General features: G+C 39.5%; 1 pseudogene; it reads right to left on the bottom strand.

The window, feature by feature from the left end:
- Nucleotides 1-292: 292 nt before the first annotated feature.
- On the bottom strand, nucleotides 293-16704 carry LOC141729012 (3'-5' exoribonuclease 1-like; annotated as a pseudogene).
- Between the last annotated feature and the right edge of the window lie 5906 nt (nucleotides 16705-22610).

Genomic DNA, 22610 nt, shown 5'->3' with positions numbered 1-22610 from the left:
AGTACTCCTCTACTGCTTTAGAACTGATGAATGCACACCCATTTCTCCTAGACTTTGTAAAAAATCAAAAAACTGGCAGGAACACTTAGCAGAGTGCCTCATCAGGAAGGGCCAGCCCAACCACTGCTCTTTCAGTTCTTCCAGGAATGGCTTATTTGTGTGCAATGAATAAGCAGATAGATGCTGGATACCATTGGAGTACATCACAGTGAACAAATACTGCCCACAGGCTGGGATGGCACAGCAGCACACAGGCCCAATCCCTCTTAGCAGGTGTTCAAATTACACCTTCTTAAAAGCTTAACACTTTGTCTGGATTCCAGATATCAACCTCACAGAAGTCACCAGTACAAAAAGAGATTGCTGTAATAGGCTTCAAAGAACAAACAGCTTCCACGCTCCTCTTTATTTCAACAGAGATGGTTAGGTAAGGTGCTTTAGGATTCTGCCCGGCAGACAAGCTGGCAGAGGCGCCCATTGAACAACTCTGGATCTTTAGCGGGTGTGTGAGGGCAGCCCGGGGCAGAGCCCGGATCTGCCAGTGTCTGTAGCGGGGCATCTGTGGAGCAGGGGCTCCCTCTAAGGGGCCTGAGGAGGAGGCTGTCATCAGCTGTCCACCGTGAATTCTCTCATTCACCCGCAGGTCACAGCCACCCTGCAGCATCCTTATGGCGATCCTTGCAATGTTTTTAGAGTCATCAAGTCCACTGTGAGGGCTCCCATCTGAACTCATGCCCAGATTTTCAAGCATGATTGTCAGCTTGGTCTGATTCCTAGGAACCTGATGGAGAAAGTGAGTAACCAAGGGTTAGGTTGGGTACCAAGTCTTTTTAATCTAACAGGGGGCAGTAGAAACACATGCAGATTTTAAGCCTACTTAAGTCACAAATGACTTTCATGTTGCCTTCTGTCAGATCACTTACCATTTAACTTCAAAGCACCTTGGTGAGACAGAGACTCTCATTTTAACAGAGGAGAAATAGTCAACAGGAGTTTGTCTAGACCTGGGTCCTGGGTCAAGAGCCTCTGACCAGCACCAGCTCAAGATACACTTGTGCTGGCAAGGGTGGAAGCTGTGACCTAGATAAGTTTAAACATCTTTATAAAAAACAAAAAACATTGGCATTGCAGAGGGAATCTGAGTTTGGTTTTCCTTTTAAATTCTAAGTGATTAAAGAAGCACCAAGCTCCTGATTCTCACTGACATCGAGCTCCTGAATGCCTTCAGCCTTCACAGGATCTGATCAGCAACACCTACAGCAAGCCTGTAATATTTGTCCAGCACAAAGTAAAGCTCTTCCCTAATTGAATGCCAATCTCTCTTTTATCTAGAGGTTACATTTTGGATGAAAAAGCCCTTCAAGTGAAGATCATCAGCTATGCTGAAATCCCTTTCAAAAAAAGTACTTTAGTGTAGGCTGATTGGGAATTTGCTAGAATCTCCAATAACTCATTTTATGGTAGTCCGACAGAAAGTAGCAATAAGGTCCAGCACTGAACTCAGTATTACTTTTCTCTTGACAATTTGATTCCACTGTAGATACATCCTAATCTTTCTCTGTGTCCATTACACTGTCAAAAGTCAAGATTCTATGAGGGGAATGGTACAAATTACTTTTGTAGTGTATTGCATGAAAACAGGAAAAAATAATCAAAAAATTAAGACAGTCTTTCCAGCTGAATACTTGATCTAAGAGGAGCGGTGTAAAATTTTTAGACAATCCTTGAAGGAGCACATCCCAATTCTTAAAAACAAGATTAAAATCAAAATGTAGTAATTATATGTTCTTCAGTTAGTGAAGTGAGATCTGCACATGAAACACATTTGAAAATCAGGTACCAGGTAAGTAGTTCAAGTACTATAATTTTATACTACACAAGTAGAGATGACAAGCACAACAGGTCATTCTAGATTTTAAATCAAAACTTCCCATAAGAGAAACAACAATTTGTACAAACCTTGTAGAGGTTCCCATAATTGTGAGTATTGATCCACTTTTTGGCAAAAGAAGGGTATTTGGTACGGCTAATAAAGCACTGGATGTTCAAAAATTTACTCATGTCCCAAGATATTAGAAAGTCAAAAGAGGAATATTATTAGTCATATATAATCCTGTGTTCTACATATTGTACTGGTGTAGAACTAAAAGCTGTCTTGTCTCTGGTGATCAGTAGAATGAAAACAGTTTGGGAAAAGCTCCTTTGCTGTAATCCTGGTAAAGAATTTTTTGATACGAATTTGTTAATCATGGGGGAGAAAATAATGACAGGGGCAAGACTTTCACCAGGATGGTTTCACAGCAGCTGGGACAAAAAATAGCACACCAACTACCACATCAGCACTGAAAACTGCCAGTAAATTAGATGCTTACACAGCCCTCGGGGAAGCAAGCAACACCTTAAATATTCGTGATTATCTGTGTATGCATTTATCTCTCTACTTCAGGTAGGTTATTGAGACTAGACTGCACCAAGTTTTATAAGAAACCAGAAGTCTATGAAAATATGGAGAAATTATAATCCTATTTATTTAGCAGCCTGCCTTCGTGAAGGGAACCACCCCAACAAGTTTGTAAACTACAAGCTAAAGTAAAGATTTTTCCTCCCATCTCTTCCAGTTGTCTATGCAATCTCACCTATACAACAGATATTTTAATGCACCTGTTTTCCTTTAAGGAATTTCACCGAGAGGATTCCTCTGGAGGGGAATTCCAGAGACATTTAGGCCCAGTAACATAACCAGTTTTGCATTAGATTTTCTTTAGCATTTTCTTTTTTTAATTCACTGTTGCTTCCAAAGATAGCAATGTAATTATAGGTTAAAAACTAAAAATTGCAGAGTGTTTTTTTCATCTATTATATGCTAGATATAAATGGAGAATTACAGCAGCAACAAAGTATAAAGTCTGCAGCAACACTGTCGCATACAGAGCACTAGGAAAGAAACGGCGCCCTCTGATGGATTTAAGCTTCATTTTGAGTAGTTCAGCTTTACAAATTTTACTAAAAGCTTCAATTAAAATAAAACCAGCAAAATGGCAGCGTCCTGATCCATCTTTAGCAGTACTCTCACAAATATTAAACGTGGTTTTGGAGTTTTAGATTGTGCTGAAGGCTGCATAAGGACATACGCATCAGTTAACATGGAATAGCTGTACTTTGTTCCCAGTTCTCATTGTCTCATCCACTCTATGACATTCTGCAGAACTTGAGGAAAAATATCAGCTTTATCAACAATGTCGTAAGGGAACAAAATTAAAAAAAAAAAACCAAAGCCCCCCCCCCCCCCCAAAAAAAGCCCCAAAATACAACCAACAAATCAAAACCCAAAAAAGTAAGGAACATTTTCTCTTCCTCCTTGACTTTTCCCCCTGCTTTTGCAACATCTGTGAGCTTTGTTTTGGCATGTTTTGTTCCTTTGCAATGCACCCCATTTTCTCACAGCCTGTTTTGTTGGACTTCTGGAAATTTTTTTTTCCTATTTAGTTTAAGGTATCACAGTCATGTCCCGTATATCTTCCCCTCCAAATTTTGTCTTCCTCCTTGACTTTTTCCCCTGCTTTTGCAACATCTGTGAGCCTAGTTTTGGCATGTTTTGGTCATTTACAATGCTGCCCTTTTCCTCACAGCCTTTTTTTTGAAGGCACTAAAATTCCTGATTTTCAGTTTTTTTTGAGTTTTTATTCAATTGCATTTCATTTGATCCTATCTCCTTTCCAGAGTGTTTGTAAGGCTGTGCTTTTGGGGTTCGCAAGATTCCGTTTCCCTTCCCGAAAGGAAATTTCATTTCCTTTCGGGAAGGGAAACGGAATCTTGCCATTTGAATGGGGACCAAGAGAGGAATCTTTGGTGCATGTCCCTGCCCTTGATGGCATGCCATGGCTTTTGATGTCTTTGACTTAGGGAAAAATTTTGGGGTTTTTTTTGGTTTTTTTTAAAGTATCCATGCCAAGTCCGTCATATCTTCCCCTCCAAGTTTTGTCTTCATCCTCGAATTTTCCCTTGCTTTTAAAATCTGTGTGAGCTTAGTTTTGGCATGTTTTGGTCCTTTGCAATGCAGTCCATTTTCTCACAGCCTGTTTTGCTGGATTTCTTGAAATTTCTTTTTTTTTTCTATTTTTTTTTTTTACTATCCATGCCATGTCCCTTATATCTTCCCCTCCAAGGTTTGTCTTCGTCCTTGATTTTCCCCCCTGCTTTTGCAACATCTGTGAGCTTAGTTTTGGCATGTTTGGTTCTTTGAAATGCAGTCCATTTTCTCACAGCCTGTTTTGTTGGACTTCTGGAAACTTTTTTTTTCTATTTTTTTTTAAGGTATCCATGCCAAGTCCTTCATATCTTCCCCTCCAAGTTTTGTCTTCCTCCTTGACATTTCCCCCTGCTTTTGCAACATCTGTGAACTTTATTTTGGCATGTATTGTTCCTTTGCCATGCACCCCATTTTCTCGCCGCATATTTTTTTGGACTTAGAGGAATTCTTATTTTTAAGTTGTTTTTTTTTAAGCATCCATGCCATGTCCCTTACAACTTCCCCTGTAAGTTTTGTCTTCCTTCTTAAATTATTCCCCTGTTTTGCAACATCTGTGAGCTTAGTTTTGGCATGTTTTGGTCCTTTGCAACGCAACCCATTTACTCACATGCTGTTTTGTTGGACTTAGGGAGAAAGGATTTTCGTTTTTTTGATTTTTCCAGGTGTCCATGCCTTGCCCCTTATTTCTTCCCTTCCATGTTGTGTCTCCCTCCTTCACTTTTTCCCCTATTTTTGCAACATTTGTGAGCTTAGTTTTGGCATGTTAGGGTCCCTTACAATGCTGCCCTTTTCCTCACAGCCTATTTTTTGAAGGCAGTAAAAGTCCTGATTTTCAGGAATTTTGATTTTTTTTTCAATTGCATTTCATTTGATCCTATCCCCTTCCCAGCGTGTTTGTAAGGCTTTCTTTTCGGGCTCGCAAGATTCCGTTGAAAATGAATGAAATTTCCTTTCGGGAAGGGAAACGGAATCTTGCGATTTCAATGGGGACCAATAGGGGAATGTTTGGTGCATGTCCCTGCACTTGATGGCATGCCATGCCTTTGCATGGTTTTGACTTTGCGAAAATTTGTTTTTCTTTTTTTGACTATCTATAGCATATCCCTCATATCTTCCCCTCCAGGCTGAGTCTTCCTCCTTGACTTTTTCCCCTGCTTTTGCAGGATCTGCGAACTTAGTTTTGGCCTGCTTTGGTCCTTTGCACTGCGCTGGATAGAATCCCGGTCCATTTCCTTGTAGTCACAAAATTTCCAATTTTTTTTTTTTCTCCTCCAATTGCAGTTCCTTTGATGGTATCTCCATTCCAGAGCGTTTGTAAGTCCTTCTTTTCTGTTTTGGCCTTCAGCAGGGATTAATTTGGGCAAGCTTTGGTGCATGTCCCTGCAATGGATGGCATATGGCCCGCCTTTTTATGGGCTTGATTTTGAGAAATTTTTTGGTTTTTTTTTTTTAAGTATCCTTGCCATGTCCCTCATATTTTCCCCTCCAAGCTGTGTCTTCCTCCTCGACTTTTTCCCCTGCTTTTGCATCTTCTGTGAGCTTCGTTTTGGCATGTTTTGGTCCTTTGCACTGCAACTCACTTCCTCACAGACCATTTTTTGAAGACACTAAATCTGCCGATTTTCTGGGGTTTTTTTCACTTGCATTTCATTTGATCCTATCTCCTTTCCAGAGTGTTTGTAAGGCTTTCTTTTCGGGGTTGCAAGATTCCGTTTCCCTTCCCGAAAGGAAATGAAATTTCTTGCGATTTCAATGGGGACCAATAGGGGAATCTTTGGTGCATGTCCCTGCACTTGATGGCATGCCATGGCTTTGAGGTTGCGAAAATGTTTTTTTTCTTTTTTTGACCATCCATAGCATGTCCCTCATATCTTCCCCTCCAGGCTGAGTCTTCCTCCTTGACTCTTTCCCCTGCTTTTGCAGCATCTGCAAACTTCATTTTGGCCTGTTTTGGTCCTTTGCACTGCGCATGACAGACTCCCAGGCAATTTCCTTGTAGTCACAAAATTTCCAAAATTTTTATTTTTTCTCCTCCAATTGCAGTTCCTTGGATGGTATCTCCATTCCAGAGCGTTTGTAAGTCCTTCTTTTCTGTTTTGGCCTTCAGCGGGGATCAATTTGGGCAAGCTTTGCTGCATGTCCCTGCAATGGATGGCATATGGCCTGCCTTTTTATGGGCTTCACTTTGGGAAAGTTTGTATTGTTTTTTTTCTTTAATTTAAGTATCCTTGCCATGTCCCTCATATCTTCCCCTCCAAGTTGTGTCTTCCTCCTCGACTTTTTCCCCTTCTTTTACAGCTTCTGTCAGCTTCGTTTTGGCATGTGTTGGTCTTTTGCACTGCAACTTAATTCCTAACAGACCATCTCTGGAAGAGACCAAATCTGCCGATTTTGCCGGATTTTTTTGATTGCATTTCATTTGATCCTATCTCCTTTCCAGAGTGTTTGTAAGGCTTTCTTTTCGGGGTTGCAAGATTCCGTTTCCCTTCCCGAAAGGAAATTTCATTTCCTTTCGGGAAGGGAAACGGAATCCTGCAATTTCAATGGGCACCAATAGGGGAATCTTTGGTGCATGTCCCTGCACTTGATGGCATGCCATGACTTTGCATGGCTTTGAGGTTTGAAAATTTTTTTTTTCTTTTTTTGACTATCCATAGCACGTCCTTCATATCTTCCCCTCCAAGCTGTGTCTTCCTCCTTGACTTTTTCCCCTGCTTTTGCAGCATCTGCGAACTTAGTTTTGGCCTCTTTTGGTCCTTTGCACTGCGCTGGATAGAATCCCGGTCCATTTCCTTGTAGTCACAAAATTTCCAAAATTTTTTTTTTTCTCCTCCAATTGCAGTTCCTTTGATGGTATCTCCATTCCAGAGCGTTTGTAAGTCCTTCGTTTCTGTTTTGGCCTTCAGCGGGGATCAATTTGGGCAAGCTTTGGTGCATGTCCCTGCAATGGATGGCATATGGCCTGCCTTTTTATGGGCTTGATTTTGAGAAATTTGTTTTTTTTTTTTTTTTTTTTTTTTTAAGTATCCATGCAATGTCCCTCATATCTTCCCCTCCAAGTTGTGTCTTCCTCCTCGACTTTTTCCCCTGCTTTTGCAGCATCTTCTGTGAGCTTCATTTGGGCATGTTTTGGTCATTTGCACTGCAACTCACTTCCTCACAGACCATTTTTTGAAGACACTAAATCTGCCGATTTTCTGGGGTTTTTTTCACTTGCATTTCATTTGATCCTATCTCCTTTCCAGAGTGTTTGTAAGAGAACTGTTCAAAAAGTACACTATTCTCAGAAGATGATTATGGAAGGGTTCTATTCCAAGCCATTCTCTGGGCTTTGGCAAAGGATGAGTATACATTTCAGATATCATGCTTAATATCTGTACTTTCAGACAGACTTATTAAACAGTTTCCTAGTGTGTAAGACCTGACATTGACCTGGCCAGAAAGTACTTAATTGTTGATCAGTATCATGCTTTGAAATGGAAAAATACAATAGATCAAAGTAAAACCTTTTCTCCTCATTGCACCAATAATAAAAAAGGAGATAAATCTTACACTTCTAACTCTCTTTTCAAGAAAACACTTGGTCTAACATGTTTGGTTTCATCATTCTCATTTAAGTGTTTTCCTGGCCTACTCCTTCCGCTGCCTCTCAATACCAATGCAAATATTCATAAAACAAAATATGAAGAGCAACACTTTGAAGGACTTAGACCATTTTCCCCTGCTACTTCTGCCTTGAGTTTTTCCTTCAAAATGTGCTTCCAACTATTTTATTTCCTCTACTGCCTAGGCTCCAACATTTTCTAAAGGAAGAAAATCTAGTAGAAACAGCAACAGAATCTCATCAACACTCATCATACTAGTATCACTTGGGTGATAAAAACTGTCATTATAATCATCTTTAAATTCAACATCTGAGTCCTGCATGGTGCCTATATTCACCAGTTTTTGCTGCATTTGAAGTCACAGCTTCCTCAGTAGAGTCCTTCATCAGAGAGGTAATAATTTCTTCGGAACCTTGGGAAAAAACAGTTACCAACATAAACTGGATTTAGTTTTGCAACTGTATTTTCACAGCTGGAAGAGAAGAAAATGCAAAAGTCCATGCCTACAAAAATATCCTGACTAGCCATGACCTATACAATTTTTACACTGAAAGATAAGGAAAATCTCAAATTACTATCTTTACTATGTTATTGAAATAATTATAGTTTTAAAAATCAGCTGGAAAATTTTTCCTCTCAGAATACTGGGATTCTGTCAATGAATCTGAGTGATTCTGGAGGAGAAGAGCAAATCAAAAGGGCTTCAGTAAAATGAATTAGTATTCAGGATAAAGAAATAATGTCTACTTAGGATACCTGTGATATTTTATCTGTTTTGTTAATAAAAGCCAGGAGTTCTCAACACATAAGTCATCAGCAAAGTATTTTCAGTATTATCAATATTTTTCCTATTCCAGTATCAGTCCCTTCATTCATTTATGCTACTATCATCCCTTTTTTTTCCCATGCTAATAATTTCAATGGTTGCACTAGCTTTCTCATAGAGTACCAAAGCATATCTGACAATACTCTAATCAGTTTCACTACTAGCAACAGGATTCTCACAGAACACAAAATTACTCAGGATGAGGTTACAAAGAGGGTTTGGGTTTTTTTTCACAGTGGAGAGTATTTTTCTTTTCAAAGATCACCAAAATATTGCACATTTCACAAGCAACAATTTGGATAAGCCTTCTTCAACATGCTCCCTTTACCCTCCTTACTGCCCGTATATTTTATTTTCTTTGGCAGAAAACTGATTACTGTAACTTTGTTGGGTCACTGTCTACCCAGCTCTGAAGCAAGCACTGGGCTGTTTCACGTGCTTGTGAAGACAGAAGCAATCACCTTCCAGGACTGTGTGTTTTGCCAATTGTATTGGCGTTATGCAGTGAGGTTTTGTAACAGGGGATGGGGACTAGAGGGAGACTTCCCTGAGAAGCTGATAGAAGTTTCGGCTTTGTCCTCTGGAAGCACTGTTTTTCATTCAAACTGTATTCCTCTGTGAACCAAAACAGCAACAATCAATCAGAAGCAAAAGAGAAAGAGGAGAAAAAAAGAGAAGGAGAAAAAAAGAGAAGGAGAAAAAAAGAAAGAGGAGAAAAAGGCTGTGTTTATGATGGAGCAATGACTAGAATCAAGACCAACCATTCTGACTTCAAGAAATTCCTGTCTGAGATTAGGAGCGGAGTTGTCTTCTGTGTCCGACCGCATCAAACCTTAAATTATTCTCCAGCTCTCCATCTGCAGAAGGCTGCAGGAAAAACAGTCTCCCTCCACTCCTCAAGGAAAAAGGATTTCCACTTGCTTTAAGAACAAATGACGTAATCCCTGCTTTTCCCTCTTTTTTGGGGGGGGGTGGGGGGTGGGCACGGAAGGGTGGGGCGCTGTTTTGTTCTGTTTTTGCATGGAACAGAGATAATTACCAAGCGGTTTGAGGGCAGCCCCCCCGGTGCCAGCCAAGCCCGGCTGTGATGGCGCTCACAGGGGTCTTAGGATGAGGGAAGAGACGAGAATGTTGACTCCATGTTTCAGAAGGCTTGATTTATTATTGTAGGATATATTTTATATTGAAACTATACTAAAAGAATAGAAGAAAGGACTTCATCAGAAGGCTAGCTAAGAATAGAAAAGGAATGATAACAAAGGCTTGTGTCTGACGGAGTCAGTCCGGACAGCTGGACTGTGATTGGTCATCAATTAGAAACAACCACATGAGACCAATCACAGATCCACCTGTTGCATTCCACAGCAGCAGATAATCATTGTTTACATTTTGCTCCTGAGGTTTCTCAGGAGAAAAATTCCTGAGGAAAGGATTTTTCATAAAACATGTCTGTGACACCCTGCACCCCCGGCGCTGCGGGGGGGGACAGAGCGGCGCCCCCTGCCGGCTGCGCTCCGCACCTGCGCCTCCAGCGCGACATGGCCGCTGCAGCGGCTGCGCCCTGCCCGCCACGCATCGGCACCGCGGGCAAAAGTTCCCGCGGGTTTTCACCCTCCTCTTGCTTGGGGTTCTCTTTTTTACTTTTTTTTTTTCCTTTTTGGTATATCTTTTAAGTAGCTGGCAATCAATGTCTGCATGCTTTTTTCCTGCATAAAAAAAGAGATGGGATTGTTTTTGACATAGTTGTCAATTATTTTTTCAAGCATGGGAAGACTCCTCTAATAAAATATCCATTACAGCAGATGCTCTCAGCAAGCTTCTTTGGATGAACAAATGGGATCAACCTGAAAAAACACTGTTTGGCTGAATATGAGCATCACTAGTAAAATCACCAACCCCTTTTTTTCCCCTGTGGTATGAAGTAGCCAGGAAAATTTATTTCAATACTGAGTGTTGTGAACTAGTCACATGCATGGGATTTAAGCCATCCATCCATGGCAATGTTGCTGGTCTACTGGAGAAGACAAATCATGAGCTGAGCTGATGCAAAGGCCCCCAAGACTGTTGAAATCATCTCATGCTTTACAGATCAAATTCAGTACCTGACATATTTTAAAATATGAAATTATTTTAATAAGTTTGTTTACATTTCAAGCAAATCAGCATTGTTAAAATTCACTTCACCTCAAAATCACAGAATCAAATACTCTGTGAAAATACTTACACCTTACAGTTTGACATTAATCCAACAGATAAAATTAGTATCTGGAATGATTCTACTGATTTCTGCAGCTCACTGATAGAAAATATCCAAACCTACTCAAACAGTAAACAGAAAACAGTTATGATTTAACCCTTATCTCAAAACATCTTTTTGAAGTTACTTAGCAAAAATAACCAGCTCTGTGCTTAAAATAAATTAGGTACAATTACAACAGCTCTTATGCAATCTGTAGTATAATCAGTAAAAAAGAAAAAGTTTCTCCTTTGACTGTGTGCCTGTTCCAGACCTGTAAATAAAGACTAGTGATAGTCTCTGGCTGCCACCATGCCCAGGGGAGATCTTCTGAACTAGACTCAATTTTGTCACAGAAACTTGCACAACTGTAACTCAGACACAATAAAGTAAATTACCATGGTACTTCAGAAAAAGAGGATACTACAGTCACTACGGTGAAAAGCATGTATATAAGAATTTGTACAAAATACGGGCAGACAGATAAATGGCATTTGAGGAGAAAGCATATCAGAGATTTGTATTTTACCTTGCGAAAATCCATCAAGTAGGTCTACAAAAGGAAAAACAACTATAAAGTTCAACAAAGTTCTCTACAATAGAGCAACTATCTGCTTTAAGGCAAAAAAACCAAAAAAAACCAAAAAACCCCAAAAATTCCCAAAAAACCCCAAACTTTCAGGGAAAAAAACCCTCAACACCAAATACCATAACTCTGAAGCAGTTATGACTGTCTAAATCTGCGACTCAAGAAAGAAATCATATGAAGCAACAGAGAATTGACTAATACTTCTCCTTCCTGCATGAATTTTAAATGGAAGTTTTCATAGTTCCATTGATGCAGTTTAACAGTCAGAAGAGCAAAGCAGGTCTGGGAAGAGTTGGGTTAGTCAGACAGTCAGTGTTCTTAACAAAGTTTATTAATTGGTTATTTTGTGTCCTGAATGTAGGTGGTAAAAAGGGTGAATTGTAATACAGGGATAGCAAATTCTTTTTTTTTTTCTTCAAATCCAGAGCAACCAAAATACATTATTTCACTTTTCAGAATGCAAAGTTGATCACATTAATGGTGCACTTTGTAACAGCCCGTGGAGACAAAGCAAATTAGTACTTTGGCCTCCTTTGAATATCATCTTATCTGAGGCCTGGGGAGTAAGCAGAAGTTGCTAGTAATTAACTGTGGCCTTTAGCAATAAAATTATATTAATCTTCCAGTGCTAGATTTTGTAATAAAGGCATAGCTCCATGGTGGCAGAAGCACAAGAAGACACCAAAAATAGCTGGACATGTCTTCAGCCATGAATGAGAAGCTTCTTGTTTTGTTTTATGTAATAATCACAGAGCATGAAATTTTGGCAACTTGGCATGTTTTGAACTTACTTTTACATCACTCATTTTTAAGAGCAAATGGCTGATGGTGTCTAAAAACAACATTAAATGAAGGGCAGCTTTGCAGGAATAGGAGATGGGATCCTTAAAGTGAAAATCTAAAGAACCTTTTTGTTTGAAACAATAGAAAAATACCATCATTCTACATTGATGAAATTTTTATTCAACACCCACCCTTTCCATTTGATGGGGAAGCAGACAAATATATCCCTTAAAGAAGAACCTCAAACAACAGAGTACTCCTCTACTGCTTTAGAACTGATGAATGCACACCCATTTCTCCTAGACTTTGTAAAAAATCAAAAAACTGGCAGGAACACTTAGCAGAGTGCCTCATCAGGAAGGGCCAGCCCAACCACTGCTCTTTCAGTTCTTCCAGGAATGGCTTATTTGTGTGCAATGAATAAGCAGATAGATTGCTGGATACCATTGGAGTACATCACAGTGAACAAATACTGCCCACAGGCTGGGATGGCACAGCAGCACACAGGCCCAATCCCTCTTAGCAGGTGTTCAAATTACACCTTCTTAAAAGCTTGACACTTTGTCTGGATTCCAGATATCAACCTCACAGAAGTCACCAGTACAAAAAGAGATTGCTGTAATAGGCTTCAAAGAACAAACAGCTTCCACGCTCCTCTTTATTTCAACAGAGATGGTTAGGTAAGGTGCTTTAGGATTCTGCCCGGCAGACAAGCTGGCAGAGGCGCCCATTGAACAACTCTGGATCTTTAGCGGGTGTGTGAGGGCAGCCCGGGGCAGAGCCCGGATCTGCCAGTGTCTGTAGCGGGGCATCTGTGGAGCAGGGGCTCCCTCTAAGGGGCCTGAGGAGGAGGCTGTCAGCTGTCCACCGTGAATTCTCTCATTCACCCGCAGGTCACAGCCACCCTGCAGCATCCTTATGGCGATCCTTGCAATGTTTTTAGAGTCATCAAGTCCACTGTGAGGGCTCCCATCTGAACTCATGCCCAGATTTTCAAGCATGATTGTCAGCTTGGTCTGATTCCTAGGAACCTGATGGAGAAAGTGAGTAACCAAGGGTTAGGTTGGGTACCAAGTCTTTTTAATCTAACAGGGGGCAGTAGAAACACATGCAGATTTTAAGCCTACTTAAGTCACAAATGACTTTCATGTTGCCTTCTGTCAGATCACTTACCATTTAACTTCAAAGCACCTTGGTGAGACAGAGACTCTCATTTTAACAGAGGAGAAACAGTCAACAGGAGTTTGTCTAGACTCCAAATCCCTGCTGTTATACAAAAGCTGTTGGACAAACAAACAAAAAACACTCTAAGAGCCATAAAAACAATCCTGGTAATCTGCACAATCATTTTTCTGCTGTTAAATCATATGTGCAGCTATTCTTTATGGTAGCATCACAAGGATTACTGGAAATCCTCTTTCCATTAAGAGTTCTTCATAAATGAATCATTTTAGTCAGAGGTGTGTGCACAGCCTCTGTTTCACTGGGTGACTCAATTTCAGTTAAGCAGCAGATAGTTTGTCCTAAAAGAAAGCTATACTGCAACAGAGCACTTGAGGCTACCAAATGCCTGTGAAGTATGTTTAAAATCAGGTTACACGGCTGTCAGTCTGTTGGTTACAGTGTGGAAACAGCTGAGCCTGACAAGAAGTCGAATTCACTCAACCTCACTTTCCAGACCTCTGCGTTAGTGTCTTCTGGATCGCCTCACACAGGACCACAGAACTGATCATTTTTGATTATGGTCTTGAGTCCAAGAAATAGTTTGTGGGCCTTAAAGCAGGGAAAGAAAGGACAGGTGGGAGCATACATGGACAACTGAGAAACTCATATCAATAGAGGGAGTCGACAGCAGGAGAATGATCTACTTGGATGATCATTTGGAAAATGCTTTCAGAAAAGAAAGTTCTGTTTGTACCTAAGAGGTACAGAGGATAAATCTTATAAAAAAAAGTATGCTATTTTTAATGAAGTTCAACATCTACCTAGAAACTAATCTAGACTTTCTGATGCAAGCAAGTTACTTCAAAGAATAGCAGACCAACACAGCCATTAGATCACCTACTATTTCCAGGGTATGTGTGTTTACCAAGACAACAGGAAATTCAATTATTTCATGAACAAACTCAGGCGGATTTCCTTCTTCACAAGTTGCTTCAAAGTCAACGACACAGATGTAGTCATAGCAGCTGTCTCCACTAATGTGTTCCTTCTGCACCAGCTTCTGTTTCTTATAATAGTTTTTCAATATCTTTTTCAGTACATCTCTCACTCCTCTAAATAAATAAAGTGACAAAGATCACACTCTTGTTAATTATTTCCTTGCTGTAAAACTGAAACTGTATTTAACATTTGAAAGCTCAACACTTCTTAACCTCATTTTGAACAGCAGCACATGTGAAGTCTGAATTCCACTTTATCATAGAGGAGCGTTGGCCCCATTACCTACACTACATTAAACCCACTTCTGGGATAACCCAGAGGCTGTGGTACCCCTCACAGTACAACACCAGAGACAGACTGGGAAGCATGGCACAGAGACACTCTGCAGTCACCTCTGCTTCAGCAAGACTCGCTATCCAAAGCCTTTCCAAAGCTCAAGTCTTTGCAGATTACTCCTGGTTGACCTCTGGCCATGGAAGAAGCACTGCTTCACCTGTATTCATTCCCCTCTACTGAAGTGATGCATGCCTGAGGCCTTTCTGCATCAGGGGCATAGACAATGCAGAATCCATCTTGAACGTCCACATCTTACATTGTTCTCAATTTAAATTTTAAATTGAGCCTGAATAACTCTATTAAAATAAAGTATTTGAGCTTTCAGTTGTCAAAAACCCTCCTGGTCAAGATCCTGCTTTTCAGGAGGTTTGTGGCTATAAATAAATTCACATGGCAAGCAATTGAAGTTACTTACTGTGTCCTTTTAATATAAACATTTTAATATATTAGTGCATATGCCAGAACTGTCATGTACCAAACCAGAGCTAAACGGAATAAATAAGGATCATTTACCCTTCCAAGGAAGGGATTTTCAAAATTATTCATTGCAAATGAAATCACAGAAACTGTAAGAGATATGTGCAGCAAGTGGTATTATCAGAAAAGCAGTCCAGTGATCCGCAAAGAAGAACTGAAATCAAACTACTAAACATGTATTTGGGAATATCAGCTGCTTCTGCAGAGACAACCGTTCTTTACTCTGGTTTATTGGTCTACTTTAAGTCAATGACCAGCTCATTAAAAGTTGAGACAGTATGGGAGCTGATGGAAGGGGAAATTACCTCTTTCTTCATCAAACTTCTAAAAAAAGTTGAAAATAGGAAATTATTGACTATCACAATAACCTTGAAGGAAAGGATGATGTGTGGTAATCTGCCCAATACTCTACATTAGAACTGATGAACTATTTGTTTTACAGATAAGACATATTCTGACTAGACTTACTTGAATATATTGACAAAAGAAACCTATCTTGGGTAAAAAAGAAATTTTAACCCTTCAGCACTTACAACTAAATTTAAAATCTCATATAGAAAACTTATAACCTAAGAGAAGGTCACAAATATATCATATACTACCTGAATTCTTCTTTCAGTTTTTAAATCACAGCAATTGCTAAATAGCTATAGAAATCTAATGTGTTTTACCAAAAAGTTTCCCAAGTAATGATAAGATTTTTTCCTCATGAGGCACTAAATTAATTTAACCAACCAACTCCCCAGCACTACTACCTCATTCCTGCTGCCTACAGAAAAAACACACTATTTTTCTCAGCTGACCTGCTTCACAATATCTCAATATCTTGCCTGTCCACAGAATTATTAATCTTGCAGGTCATTGCCAGTACAGTAGGAACTACACTATACTCTTGTGCTTCTGCCCCAGTGAACACAAACCCAGCTTATAATACATTCATTTTTTCACATTTTTCTAGCACACATATTCAGAGTAAAAAACTCTCCATCTAAAGGTACTTCTCTGCAGTGATTAAATCCTAAGCCCCATCACCAGGGTTTGTAGCAAGTGCCAGATCTGTACTGGTACACTAAATAAAAATATGTATGTTATGAGGCAAGTTGCTGTATGATGAAGGTCTGCAGCACCACTGAGAACCACAGCAGTTCTTTCCCCTTTGACCAAAAAATGATGAGAATTATCTTTCAGTTATGTATTCTTGCTTTTCTTTAGGTTGCCAGTTGAGACATTAAGCAGTATGCATTAATCCTACAGCAAAAAAGTTGCAACAAGATTGCACATAAAACCAATTGGTGTCTGGTTCTGAGTCTGCTTTTCACTTTGTGCTGAGTTTTTAAGCTTTAAAATAATCATCCCTCTTGACTGCTGTTCTCAAAGACAAATCAACATGTTTTCAAATCACCTGGTTTCAAGCTTGAACTCTGTGAGTTTACTCCTGAGCTCTTCTCTGGTCATTCTGTTGATATAACCATTGGTTATAGCAATTTCTTTGTAAATCTGATCACTGAAGTCGTTTGAACTGGCAACTGAGGTTTTGCCATTAGTTTCTTGATCACTGATCCTACAATGCTGTCTACCCATGAAGAGAGAGAAATCAGGAAGTCATTTAAGAACTTCAAAACAAGATGCTTGAGCATTTCCCAGCTCTTTTTGGCACCAGAACGCAGTAAAGCATCACACTGTTGCACTTGTGATCAACCTGAGTGAACTAGCTTATAGACAGGCAAGAGAATCTGTACTGAAGCCTGCTCTGAAACAATTGTTATAAATGATCAATCAAAACGCAAAATTATCAAAAATGCGAAAAGATTTTATATTTTTCCGCGACCAAAATACGGTCCTCAAAACCACCACAGCCAAAGAGACAGCGTCGAGCCCGGGATCGGCGCTGGGTGAACCTGGATCCGACCTCTATCGCATCGGATCTACCCTGTTCACAAGGGCTGCTTTTTGCGGGGCTGTTTTATACAGTTTTTTATGCCTGAGGCAGAGGAGTCCCAGTTTCTTTTGTAACTCTGTATATTCAAGACTGTTCCTTTCTCTGTGCAGAGCTGGACAATAGCTGGTGTTAATCACGTATTCAGATGTATCTTTCTGGCAACTCCTGCTATCTTGATTGATGGTATCAACAGGGCGATGATCATCCTTAGGGATAGCGGCAGTCATCACACTGGGCACGTCTATTCATGAGTTAACAGAGCATTGCTCTTCTGCCACCTCCAGGTTTAAGAAGTTCATTTACAAAACGTCCATATAACTTTACTCTTCAGGCACTGTTGTACATTGTTATTTACATATTTCTATATGTATGTGTATGCATGTATATATAAAATTCCTTCTTTTTTGTTGATTATATGTAAGCAGCTACAAATTATTCATGGCAGCCCCCCAATCTTTTATGCATTTATTCAAGTACACACTTATGCTATAAAGATGGAAACAGAACCAGTCTCTCCTAAGAAGCAAAATATACCAGTCTTCTTATGTCACTATGACTGTATCTAAACAGTCCCTTTACAGAGATCTCTGTTCTGAGCAAAATTATCATTTTAGCTTTACCTGTTGAAACACAGGATCTCTTATGTAACACTAATTAAAAAAACACAATAAATAAATAAAATCAACTTCTTCCTAATTTTATTTCCATCTTGTTATTCTCCCAGCTTAAAAAAAATCCAGAATTCCAGAATTTCAACTTTATGTCAGGTTCATTAGCTGGACAACATTATCTGGACCCAAGCTGTCTGCTATATCTTTCCAATACCACAGTTCAGGACCCAATCCAACTTCATCATTGACAGCACCTCTTTAAACCTTACCAATGTCATCAAAAAAAAACAACTTATTTCACAACTTTCTAATTTCTCACTCTTTCATTTTCTGTCATATCAACTAGTATTTCCGGAATTCATGCCTATCTCTGCCTTGCAAGGTGACCACTTTAAATAATTTCCCCCTTTCTTGACTTTTGTCCTAATTTTAAAAATAAAATTCACTACTTCAGCACCTCTAAAATACTAATAAGTGATCATAAAATGCAGAGACTTTAAAAAAATTCTGGCAAGGCACACTGCTAAACTTGAAAAATTATCTTCTCTAGGTCAGAGTTGTTATCATGCTCCATTTGAATGGATGATCAACAATGACTTGAAACATGACAATTTTCAGAAACAAAGCAGCTTATTGCTACATCATTGTACTATATTGCTATGTTATACTTAAAAAAATCTCTGCTCAAGCCTTAACAAAACATCAGTCATTAGATGAATACTTTTCAGTTGACTACTTTTTCTATCTAATTAGAAAAAATCTCATACCTAATCTATCCAAGTGGCCTCTGAACAGGGACTATAAGCAATGCTGCAGCAGAATAAAGGCTGAAATAGCTTCCTAACTAAATTATAATCGAGGGATTCAGACAGAGTTAAAGAAAATAATGTTTGAAACCGATTATTAAGCCAAAATTACATTGGAACGTAATAAAAAGACAACGTTCAAATACACATACCATTCCATAAAGACAGCCAGAAGATACAGGGTTGCTGAGAACTACATCCTCAACCTGAAAACTTGAACATCTGATAGCACATCAGCTATTACTGTATGAAAATAATTTCTATAGCTGATCCAACAGAGATATACATAAGTCTATTATAAATGTTTCAATATCTCGATAAACATGGCAAACCCTTATTTAGACATTTTAAAAACTGATTATTTCACTATTTTTATGTTTCAAAACCATTCTTTTATTTTTTACACCTACGTAACCAACCTAGTTGTAAACCAAGCCTAAAGGAACTACAGACTTCCTTCTTTATTATCTCTTATTTAAAGTGTTTGTGTGAATTTCTTCAGGGAATTTTTTCTGCTTCACGTTTGTATGGACAGTCCAGTATGTGCTTATTTTTCTCTCTAAAACACAATCCCAATTTTGTTGATTGACTAGCACAGCGCCTGCAGCTATCTTTACTGAAAAATTGTCAGAAAAAGCTATCTGGTGATTCTGAAAAACCTCTTTGCAGTGCAGTATTTTGTGAGACACTCATAGCAATACAATCTTGGTAGCAAACTTCCTTGCCAGCTTTCCAGCTTGCCCTGGTTCTTGGGCAAAACAGGCCTCGCCCTAATGCTCAATGTCCAGAGTTGCGTTGTTTCTAAGCAACCATTCATTTTCAATAATGTCCAGTTGGGCCCAATGACATCCCATGCTGGAAGCTTGTGCCCTGTTTAGGACACCACTATGAATTGTGATGGATGCACGCCCTTCATTTTTGTGTTCACCACTTAGTACCTGCAAGCTGTATTTTTGTGAGTGTGCCAGAGCTGCTGAGGAAAGGCTATTTGCCTTACTTGGGCTGCTGCTAATGAGAACAAATGCAAGTTTTTGGGGAGTAAAAAGATTGTTTTGAAGCGCACCTCCTCACCTTCATTTGGAAAAAGCTTACAGAAGGCAGCAAGGAAAACAAACAAAAAAATAAAAGCAGATTGTGGGGAGGAACGCAACACACACCATAAACCACACAAACTTTTCCCAAAGAACCTATCAAGGACTGCATTGATTACAGCTATCAAGAATGCTGCTGAAAGATGTTGGACTAAAAAGTGAAGAGGAAGAAAGAATTAATCACCTTCACATTTTACAGACAAGAGATTGGAATTTCTATTTCAAAAGCAGAAAATTATATGTTTAGGTTCATAAAGTGTCCAAACTTTAAGAAGTGGTACTCTAGTACAATCCTGTCAAATGAACAAAACAGGAATACACTATGCAAAGATGTGCCAATCTCTCACATTCAAGTAAAGCCTGAATTCATACATGTTTTTCTCTGCAAGAAGTGGAGGAGGGAATGGGGCTATTGGGAAAAAAATACCGAAACCAAAACAAACCCAAACAAAATAACTCAAACAAACCAAACAACAAACAAAACCAAAGAAAACCAACGAAACAAAAAAGTCCACAAAAACTGTAGAATAAATATTTTCAAGATAAATATTTCTGTTTGATTTTCTTATTAAGCATCAAATAAAAAACAAAAAAATAAAACATTTTCTATAAAACTTATTTAAAACTTAGCAAACCATATGTTATTTCCCATTGTGTCCTGCTGTACGCACACTGCCATTCCGGGGGAACTCTGCACATGCTGGGTCCCCTCTGGACTGCAGCAATTCCTTGGCAGGGGGCACGGGGCTTGCTCCAATGCACCAACTAAGCAAAGTGCATAGTGTCCACTCCTCATATCCAGCACTCTTCTTCTTGGGGGTGGTATCTCATACCTTGTCCTGACTTCTAGGCTCCCTGGTCTGCCTGGCTATAGCTCATCTGGATTTTTAGGCTCTCAGACTCTTGGTCTGCCTGACTCCACTGTAATTTCTCTTAGGCCTGCAGTAATCTTCCTGAATTACCTTGGGATCACATTGCTTAATATTTAAGTCCTTTTTCCCAAACCACCACAGGTTCATGTCAGAACCAGGTTGGGCTCAACAACTGTTGTAATCTTATTGCAAAAGCCCATGCATTCTGGGTGATTTCTCATGGACAACTCCTCACAGCACTGACTCCTTCTTCTTCACAGGACAACCAAAAAACTCCAGCTCTCTCCTTACCCAGCTAACCCAATCTTCTATAGCACTCATCATAATCAGACACAGCTGTGGCCTGTTAAGGGCAGGCCTGTTCCTAATCCTTGGCATTAATACAGCTGCAACTCCTCAGGTGTGAGACTGTCTTCTACACTATCTTTATTTTCTTACATTCTATCCCTCCATACAAAGCTATCAAAAGGCAGGCAATATCCCATCAAGTGCAGGGACACACAACAAAATTTGCCAAAATTTATTCCCATTGAAATCGCAAGATTTCGTTTCCTTTCCCAAAAGGAAATAATTTCCGTTTGGGAAGGGAAATGAAATAATTTCCTTTAGGGAATGGAAACCAAATCTTGTGATGACACAATAAAATGACAACAACCTTAGACTTTGGGGAAGATTTTTTTTTTTCTTTTTTTTTTTTTTTTTAAGTATCCAAGCTATGTCACTCCTATCTTCCCCTCCAAGTTGGGTGTTCCTCCTTGATTTTTTTCCCCTACTTTTGCAATATCTGTCAGTTTAATTTTGGCCTGGTTTGGTCCTTTGCACTGCAGCTCAATTCCTCACAGACCATTTTTTAAAGGCACTAAAACTCCCGATTTTCTGGTTTTTTTAGTTTTTTTCAATTGCATTTCATTTGATCCTCTCTCCTTTCCAGAGAGCCGAGCCTTTTCTTTTTTAGTATCCATGCCATGTCCCTCATATCTTCCCCTCCAAGTTGTGTCTTCCTCCTTGATTTTTTTCTCCTGGTTTTGCAATATCTGTGATGTTTCTTTGGGCCTGGTTTTGTCCTTTGCATGCCGCTCAATTCCTCACAAACCATTTTTAAGGCATTAAATCTCTTTATTTTCCTGGTTTGTGGTTTTTTTTAAATTGCATTTTATTTGATCCTATCCCCATTCCAGAGTGTTTGTAGGCATTTCTTTTCTCTTTTGCAAGGTACTGTTTCCATTTGCGAAAGGAAATAAAACAGGATCTTTTGAGACAGAAAAGAAGGGCTTACAAACAGTCTAGGATGGAGATAGGATCAAATGAAATGCTTTTGAAAAAAACCTGAAAAGTCCAGATAATCAGAGTTTTGGTGCTTTCAAAAACTGGTCTGTGAGGAATTGAGATGCTGTGTAAAGGCATCTCAACAGGCCAAAACAGGCCAAAACTAAACATACAGATATTGCAAAAGCAGGGGAAGAGATTAAGGAGGAGGACAGGAAGACACAGCTTGGAGGGGAAGATATGAGGGACATGGCATAGATACGTAAAAAAAACCTTAAAAAGTCTTTCCCAAAGTCAAAGCCCTCAATAGGCATGGCATGAGGTAGTAAAAATTCGTGGACAGAATGGAATTTGTTTACCTTTGATAACTCATTTGTGTGTCCATATTCTATATGATTGCTGATTGTGCTAAGGGGTTTCCAGAAGTTCAAAGGGCTGAGGGATGTGATAAGTGTTGCACAAAAGAGGTCAAAAGGCACAGTAATGTTAGGGTCCAATGTCAGAAACTGATAGAAGGATCTGTTTAGCAGAATGACCATTTGGAGTGATAAGCCTGTTCTTTGGGGAATATTTTTCAGAGTTGTACTGTAATATACCGTGGGACTTGGTGTGGAAAATATATTAAAAGTACAATAACATTTGCCAAAAATGAAACAGCATCCATGGAAGCTCTATGAGTGTTATATCATTATAGGAAAGTTATCTACGGCTTTCTATAATATGCTTCAGAGCAGCAGCAGCAGAAGTGGTTTCCCTGCTGGGCTTTGCTGGAGGCTGCAGCATTCACCCAGCTGGGACAGGGGCAGAGAGGAGAGGGCCCAGTTCTCTGAGGAAGATGAAGGTGGGAGGCAGCAGAAGAGGAGGGGCACAGGCCATTGCTCACTGCTGAGAACAAGGGTGTGGTGGAAGGGATGTGATGTGAGGGGGAGCTCCCTCCAGGGTTCCTCTGGGAACACATTTGATTGAGTGCACTGCATGGG

The sequence above is a fragment of the Zonotrichia albicollis genome, chromosome 5 (assembly GCF_047830755.1).
Source record: "Zonotrichia albicollis isolate bZonAlb1 chromosome 5, bZonAlb1.hap1, whole genome shotgun sequence".
NCBI lineage: Eukaryota > Metazoa > Chordata > Aves > Passeriformes > Passerellidae > Zonotrichia > Zonotrichia albicollis.
The sequence above is the reverse complement of the archived record's forward strand: the minus strand, read 5'-3'. Positions and strand labels throughout refer to the sequence as shown.